This window comes from Somniosus microcephalus, chromosome 1, assembly GCF_052327205.1.
Source record: "Somniosus microcephalus isolate GS21.2 chromosome 1, FLI_Smic_1.0, whole genome shotgun sequence".
NCBI classification, from domain to species: domain Eukaryota; kingdom Metazoa; phylum Chordata; class Chondrichthyes; order Squaliformes; family Somniosidae; genus Somniosus; species Somniosus microcephalus.
Window position 1 is genome coordinate 211744043 of NC_140987.1, and position 8704 is coordinate 211752746.

At 43.0% G+C, this 8704-nt stretch overlaps 1 protein-coding gene across 9 annotated transcripts in view; it reads left to right on the forward strand.

The window, feature by feature from the left end:
• Positions 1–2509: 2509 nt before the first annotated feature.
• Positions 2510–8704, forward strand: part of atg10 (ATG10 autophagy related 10 homolog (S. cerevisiae)) — a 437210-nt gene continuing 431015 nt past the window's right edge. For 2 of the 9 annotated variants that reach the window (XM_085989469.1, XM_085989492.1), the window contains exon 1: positions 2514–2694. The gene's annotated coding sequence lies outside the window, so the exon portion shown is untranslated. Of the gene's footprint in view, positions 2695–2721; positions 2988–8704 lie in introns of those variants that run through there. The other 7 variants (XM_085989483.1, XM_085989488.1, XM_085989510.1 and 4 more) reach the window with 6 other exon arrangements.

Below are 8704 nucleotides of genomic sequence, written 5' to 3' on the forward strand. Positions count from 1 at the left end.
TGAAATGGCCAGAGGTCATTAAAATGTCCTCCACCACCACGGAGAAAACTATTGCCGTCCTAAGAACCATCTTCGCCAGGAATGGGTTGCCAGAACAGATCTGTTCCGACAATGGCCCACAGTTTGTGTCTGAGGATTTCCGGAGGTTCCTGAAGAATAATGAGGTGAAACATTACACATCTGCCCCATATCATCCAGCCACAAATGGATTGGCTGAGAGGTTTGTTCAGACTTTTAAAAAGGCCATAAAGGCAATGTATAATGATGACATACCACTGCAACACAAGGTGGATAACTTCCTGTTTGCTTACCGGAATGCAACACATGCAGTAACCAACCAAACTCCAGCCGTACTGTTTTTTAACCGGAGACTAAGATGTCGCTTGGATTTGCTCAAACCAAACATAAGACGAGATGTTGAGGATAAGCAGTTCCAGCACATAAATGAGAAGCCAACCAGGAGCTTCAAGATATGGCAACCAGTCTTGGCCCGCGACTACCGAACAGAAAAATGGCAGCCAGGCACGATATGCACACAGCAGGGACCACTAATGTACACAGTGGACGTTGGAGAGAGCATCGTGAGACGCCATGCTGACCAGATTCTAGAGTCACAGGAACAAGCCAAACCTGTACCACAAGCATGTGCACCTGGTAATGAGCCCAAAGTACAGATTGCGTCTACCTCAGAAGCAGGGGTATTGGAAGCTGACGAACCAACCAATGACAATGAGCCAGAATTGACTCCAACGCCAGAACAGGATACTCGAGAAAGGCGCTATCCAGTCCGGATCAGGAAGCCCCCTCAAAGACTGAACTTATAAATGACTATTTCAGTTGATGTATATATTACTGAGAAAATTGTAATTGTAATTAGTTATTATTTAGTTGTTAAATGAATGTTATGTACTGTTTATCTAAAAGGGGAGGAATTGTTGTGTATGTACCTTTAAGGGAATAACTGGTCTTAGACTGCAGTACTGGCAGTGACCACCCCTGTATAAAAGGCCCTAGCAGGCTTCTGTAGTTTCAGTTTCAAGCTGCCTCTTGTTCAGTAAAGTACCTGTTAAACTGTTCTCCCGAAGTCCGTGTATTATTGAGGCGCGGACTTTACAGACACCATCCAGGACAAAGCAGCCTACATGATTGGCACCCCATCCACCACTTTAAACATTCACTCCCTCCACCACCGGCGTACCGTGGCTGCAGTGTGCACCATCTACAAGATGCACTGCAGCAACTTGCCAAGGCTTCTTCGACAGCAGCTCCCAAACCCGTGACCTTTTCCACCTAGAAGGGCAAGGGCAGCAGGTGCATTGGAACACCACCACCTCCAAGTTCCCCTCCAAGTCACACACCATCCTGACTTGGATACATATTGCCATTCCTTCATCGTCGCTGGGTCAAAATCCTGGAACTCCTTCCCTAACAGCACTGTGGGAGAACTTCACCACACGGACTGCAGCGGTTCAAGAAGGCGGCTCACCACCACCTTCTCAAGGACAATTAGGGATGGGCAATAAATGCTGGCCTTGCCAGTGAAACCCACATCCCAGGAACAAATTTAAAAAAACGAGGCTACCACACATTATTGGTGCCATAACACACCACCAGCTCAAAAGTGCCACAGCAATTTCCTGACAGATGTACAGCGGGGAGGAACTAGGTGAAATAGTGGATTCTCAACACTGCTGCCCAGCAATGAATTCTCTACTCTGTCAGCAATTTCGAGGCTTACAACTCAAACATGAAAATTACATTTAAAGTTAATAACTAGTTAAAGATGCCATTATTTGATAACATTTTCATGGTAGAAATCAAATATGCAGTAGTAGGTAGTCAGCGTACCAATGCACGATGCTACAGAGTGATAGGAAAGGAGGTCAGCGCCTGCAACGATTCTGATTGTGCCTGATCGAGGTGTGGCTACTGGAGAGGGGCAGACTTCAGAGCAGCAGTCTGGTGGGAAAATCAGCAGCTGAGTTATTTTGCCCCTTTTTATCATGTATCTCCCAACAGAAATGTTCTCATTTGTAGAGGCCTGGGAGCAGGGTTCCTGGTCACTTGCTGGCTGGAAATATTGTATTGGAAAAGGGTGGGGAGAGGGGGCAGTACGGCCTAAAAGAGGGATGGCATTAACTTATTAAAAGTTGTTCACTTTAAAAAATGGTAATTATATCTATATATATATATATATACACATTTATAATTAAACCTGTGACCTGACCGTCACAATCTAGGCAATTTAATTTGCTTTTTGCATTCAGCAAACTTTGTTTATCTTTTTACATGTAAAATCACCTGACCAAAACCTTTCTGAACAGACAGACATGATAAGAAAATGACACAGGTTCAAACAACTCTGCGGTTGGCTTCATTTTTTGAATTACCCCAAAATATAAATGCTCATTACATCTAATAGTATTTTCCATTGCATATGCAAGAAACATGGATGCGCCACATCTTTAAATGTGCTTGCTGGCAACCAACTTTGTTGTGGCAGGCCACTGCTGTCAGACAGTGTGGGAGGAAGAAGCATTAACTTCAACAGCTGTTTCTTGACCCCGGCTGTCAGTCTTCCCAAGAATAAATTTTTGGAGTGTCCCATTACAACCCTGTAGGGGATTATATAATATCTAAAGCCCTGCCTGGTACAAGAGGAGCGCCAAGAAAACCGCTCCGACGAATCGCAAGGTAAAAAGCAATGCAAGAGCTTGCATTTGCAGACGGCAGCGTCGAGACGGAGTAGCTTTTAACGCAGCACGGCTGCGTGTTTACAAAGTGCGTTTCCCCTGTTGGGCGAATGCAGTTAGAGGGAGTCCTGCACAGACTACAGTAATTCCCCTACAAGGGCGACTTGAAACCGGCTGCGCTGAATAGCATTTACTCTTCCCGCTGCCTCCCGCCGCAGCAGCGCGACATACCCCGGAAGTTTAGTCCTTCACTGCTCGTGAAACTTTCTCCACACTGCATGTTTTTTTTCTTGGGTATGTGCTGCATCTTGTGTGTGTGTGACTCCATCACTTACTCTTTCTTTTTATATATATAATGAGAAGGGCACCATTGGTTTTGTGCATTTTGCAGGGTGGGTGGGGAAACCAGACCGAGCGAACAATGAGATGCGAGCTGCTGTTGCAAACTGCTCGATGTCCCTTTTTAAAAAAAAACTTGTCACCGTGAGTTAGAAGCAGTAATCCGTACATATATTCATTTTTAAAAAAAACCCAGAGCAGACATATTATTGGACATTTTTTTCAGTTCTGCAAAGGGAGGCGGATGGGGTTGTATCTGATGTGGTTGTAAATAATTAGCTCACCAGAGATTCTCACTGATGGGTGGCTAGGTCTAAAACCTGACTAAATCAAATCTGTGTTGCTGTAAGTCTTGGGTGGTGTTAAATTATCCGAGGTTAATTACTGTAGCTTACAAATGTAATGTCTTTCATTGCTGAAAGTCATTAACAAAATCACTTGCTTTTACCCCATCTCTCTCTCGTCTCTCCTTTTTAAGAGCCAGCACTGTTTACAATAAGGATTGGACTGTGCTGGTTCATTTATGGAATGCAATATGGCTTAACTATTCTTGATAGATATTACTTTTGTACAAAATTATAGCTTTTGTGCTTCAGATCACTCCCTGAGGTTTGATGGTTATGAAGATGAGACCATGTAAAATGTTCTTACAAACATTTTGCCCTGAGGGGGTATATGTTCTCTTTTTGTATATCCACACTGACTTGTAAAATGAGAGGTGTTCCAGATCTGGCCCTTGTAATTTTTATATTATTACTTGTGCATACTTGAGGGAATGTATTCTTTACACATTTTTTGGGGAGGAGGAACATTTATTACTGGTAAATGGCAAAAGAATGCTAATGATCATGCAAATATTTATGAGGTATAAACATTACTATTCTTTGTAAGGGCATGTATACTCTCTGTCTCTCAGGAAATCAAAGAAAAGTGTATGTATTGTGCTGAGTGCATGCTGGAAAAACAGTTCTTTATTTGGGTGTCTTTTTAAAAACAGTTACTTGCTCAGACTAGTCAGAGGGTTAGAAATATATGCATTTAGATTGTGGCTGCTTAGGTGCAAAGTATACAATGTGTTCATTCATTATGTATTTTTCTACTCTTCATGAGGGCCACTTGAATGCATGGAGCTCCAATAGCTGGGATAGTAGGTTGTCCAGATCATAGACTTTTTTGGAACTGTTGGTAGTATTGTTCTGTGATTGGTTAACAAGAGGTGTACTTACATCTGAAGTGGTGAAGAAATGCAGACATCATATTGCTGTGCTTTTCTTCCTAGTTGATAATGTAAGTCCCACACGCAAAAGTGAACCTGTCATGACCCCTTTCTGAAACATCTATTTTCAGGTTGACCTGGTCCTACAATGTTAGAGTATTTGGCTGCCATTAGGGGGAACTTGAATTCAAATATCAGTTGCGTCTTAAATATGTTTTGCTCTGGCTTCCCAAAGCAGAGTAGTTCCAGTTTGATAGGACTCGGTCAGGAAGAGGAGACTAGTTGTTTGGAGAGTCGTTCTCTTGTGCATCACTTAGGTGTACCTCCAAGCCACCTGATCAAACACAAGCCACCTGATCAAACAATTACCTTGAGTGAAATAAAAACAGCAAATGCTGGAAATACAGCAGGGCAGGCAGCATCTTCTCTCTCCACAGATGCTGCCTGCCCTGCTGGGTATTTCCAGCATTTTCTGTTTATATTTCAGATCCGCAGTATTTTGCTTTTGAATTACCTTAGTTAGGTTTTCCCAACCTCCAAACTGCGTAGCATATTGTGGATTGAGAAAGGGGGAGGCAGTGAGAAACTGACTAGAAATAAAATACCAGTCCATCCTAAACCATAGGAATGAAGTAGTCAAGAATTGTGATTTCCGTCCTGCCAGTTAAGAGATTTTTTTTTAGACAGTAATTTATAATCTCCAACATCTTCCGCTGAGGTGCATTTGCATACCCTGCTCAAACTGTGGAGCCATTCGGTTACCAGTAGGCTGTTGATGCAGCAGCAGGCATTATTAATTTAAGACAAGCATGGAAATATTTTGTTCCACATAGGCCTGTGACAAATTCTGGCTGCTCGTGTTTCAGGTAACATTTGGTGATTGGAGTACTTTGGTAATTGATGTCCAGCTGTTGTTGAAGCTTTTTGGTGGATATGTATCTTATGACTTGCAGTGAAACGTCTGAATTTCAGAGTAAGAAACCTTTTGCAAACTTTTTTTTGGTGTTATGTGCAGTTTTGTTTTCTCTCTGGAAATTGGTGGCTTTGGTTGGGAGACAGATCCATAGGCACTTGCTGCCTCAGGTAATTTGTTGAAGCGGCCTTTCTACATGTATGAGTTGAGTGAGTGAATCGGAGCAAAAGAGAAAGAACTTGCAGATATATAATGCCTTTCACATCCTTGGAATACCTCAAATGAATTACTCTTTGAAATGTGATCATTGTTATGAAGGAAATGCAGCAGTAAGGCCCCACAGACAGCATCAAGAGGAATGACCATTAATCTTTTTTGGTGGTGTGGGTTAAGGGATGAATATTGGTTGGGACACTGTGAAAATTCCCTAATCTTCTTTGAGGAATGATATGGGATCTTTTACGTCCATCGGAACAAGTGGATGGCACGCATTGGTTTAAAGTCTCATCCAAAAGGTGGCACCTCCAACAGTGCAGCACTCCCTCAGTACTACACTGAAGTGTCAGCCTGGATTATGTGCTCGGGTCCTGGAGCAGAGTTTGAACCCATGACTGTCTGACACAGGGGAGTGCTACCAACAGAACAAAACTGACACTCCTAATCCAAAATGAGTTCATGTAAAAAAAATCTTAAAGTCAGCTTTGATGCAAAATTATTCAACAGTTAAACAAACTTATACCAGTATAAACTAAAACATTCTCATGCCCAGGTGAAGTAATATACTGTTAAATTTAACATTCAATTTAGGTGTTCCTTCATATGAGCCATTTCCCTTGTGCAGAATTCACCTTGTTGATAGAACACATTTGTCAACACTAGTACAAGTATGCATGTGTATAGTTGCTATAAAGTCACCAATGCATTCCTGAGTTTTACAGAGATCAATGTACTTATGGGTAGAATTAAAATGATGGCAAGTGGTGCTAGCCGTTTAGCTTTGTTGGTGATGGTGCAGAGACGGGCAGTGGAACCTCTCCTGAGGAGGGTTTGGTGGCGCTGGTAACACTGGTGCCATGTTATTCACATTACAGTAGTAAGGCTGATCGTGTGATTTTTGTGGGAGGCAGTGCTGTGAGGTAGATGGGGTAAAATAATACCTCTGATTTGCTTGAGCGAAGAACTAAAGTTCTCCAAGTGTGTATCTGCAATCATTATGAAATCTAAATGAGGGATTTCTAAGTTCTAATATATGTCGCAACAATCTTTCCTTCAAAAGGTGGATTTCAGTATCTAGCTGGACCATTCAGTTGTCTACTTAGGTTTTTGTAAAAGGTGACTAAGCCATGGGGATATTTGTGGTGAGACCTTTGACAGCAATGTATAAATTAGCATAACTTGTTTCAGTTTTGGTTATGTGAAGCTTCCTTTTTTAAGCATTTTGGATTATTTAAACAAAAAGTACTGTGTGTGTAGAGCAAGCAATGTATTTGCAGCTTTGTATGTCTGTAATTCCTCTGTTTTAAAGCTGAATATTTCCCTCAACCTTTATTGCAAACAAACAAACAATGATGTTACTTTTAAAATGATGGGGTCCTTTATGAAAGATGGAAAATTTCTATTTTAAATCAAAGTTAGGGTGAATGAAGTTTTAATATTCCAGTTTCGTATATGTTGTATTTTTCTGTTTCCAATCTTCACTACCCTCATGCAGGTCGATTTGTCATTCCCTATTATCCCAGTCTCCGGGAGGATTTTGGTTCATTCCCATTTGTTTATTAATCAGTTTTCTGAAGATATTTTTAATTTTCTTTCTCTCCTGGATAGTCTTTATTCCTCCGTGTGCCTATCTTCTTCCTTCCACCACTTCTTTGCCTCTACTTATTAGATACAGTGTGAAATCTCATCTCTGTGCTCTGTGGTGGAAAAACACACATTCATGTCGTTAAAGCAATTTTATGTAAACTCACTGGTATCAAGGCAAATTGAAAAATTCTCTTCAGTATTGGCAACCTGAAAAACAAAGTAGTTTCTGAATAACATCAGTGTATTTATCCTTGTATCTCCAATTTTTAGTTTAGCTGCCGCTGACCCTTTGTTGCCCTGCTGCAGCTTTCTACTTTGCCTAGTTTCCTGTCTGCAACACAGGTATTTTTTTTAATGATGTCTACAAATCTCCTGTGAGCAACAACGTGACTGATTTATCTGGATTGGGCTCTTGCCACTTCTCACTGCCGTTGGTCAGCACTTAGCCTGTTTCATCGGAAGTGGACCAAGAGTAGAGGTTTAGGCCCAAGGTCCTCAAATTGTTTTGCTTGCTCCCCAGTAACACGCCATGAGATACAGTTGTCAAACATTGTTCTTCACACTGGGTGTCAACTGGGCTGTGCTGTGGAGGGTAGGGGTTTAGGCTGGTGTAGTGTAGCTTGCAAGTGGAAGTGGGTATACCCTAGATCAGTTCTATTGTTGAGGTCTGGTGGAGTGCATCAGGGTATACAAGAAGGGAGGGGGATTATTTGGACAGTGGGATGGGCAGAGGCGTTCCATGAATATTTGATTTAAAACATTTTTAGGAGTTATGTAGTTAAATGGATGGGAACGGTCATGATGAATGGTGTTTTTGATCTGGAGTAACTGATTATATCCAGTTTTTAATGGGCAAATAGGGTCACCGATAAACAGCTATACAAGTGCTCTCCTCATCTGAGGCAGACCCACTTGTAATAATAATTTAAATGTAAGGACTACTTAAACGGAGTGAAACATACAGCAATAAATCATCATATTATCTATGTCAATCAGACACTCTATACCCTGCGGTGCCCACTGGTCGTGGAAGGTCCCAAGCTTACCCGAGGACACCGCATGTTACCTCTCCAGGGCCAACCCAGCATGGATAAGACTGCAGAAGAGATAGGCAGCCACTGGTGATCATTTTTAACCTGTGAGGGAATGTAGTTATGTAGCAACTATCTTAACAGTCCTATGTTTTTTGTACAATTTGGTGAATGGGGAAGCCTCTCTCTCTCTCTCTCTCTCTCTCTCCCCACCCCCCCATGCTCCCCTCCCCCTTGCTCACTCAACCCCCCTCGCTCACTCAACCCCCCTCGCTCACTCAACCCCCCTCACCTCCTCGCCTCCCTCGCCCCCTCGCGTCCCTCGCCCCCTCGCGTCCCTCGCCCCCTCGCCTCCCTCGCCCCCTCGCCCCCTCGCCTCCCATCCCCCCATGCCCCACATCCCCCCTCGCCCCACATCCCCCCTCGCCCCACATCCCCCCTCGCTCACTCAATCCCCTCTCCTCCATCTCTGTCTACTCGACCTCACCCTCTCTGCCCACTCCCCCTCTCTCTTTCCTCGCGCTCTCTCTCTTTCCTCGTCCTCTCTCTCTCACTTTCCTCGTTCTCTCTCTATCTTTCCGCGCCCTCTCTCTCTCTATCTCTCTCTCTCTTTCCTCGCTAAAGGCTAAAGGGATCAAGGGATATGGGGAGAAGGCAGGGACAGGGTACTGAATTTGGATAATCAGCCATGATCTCATTAAATGGCGGA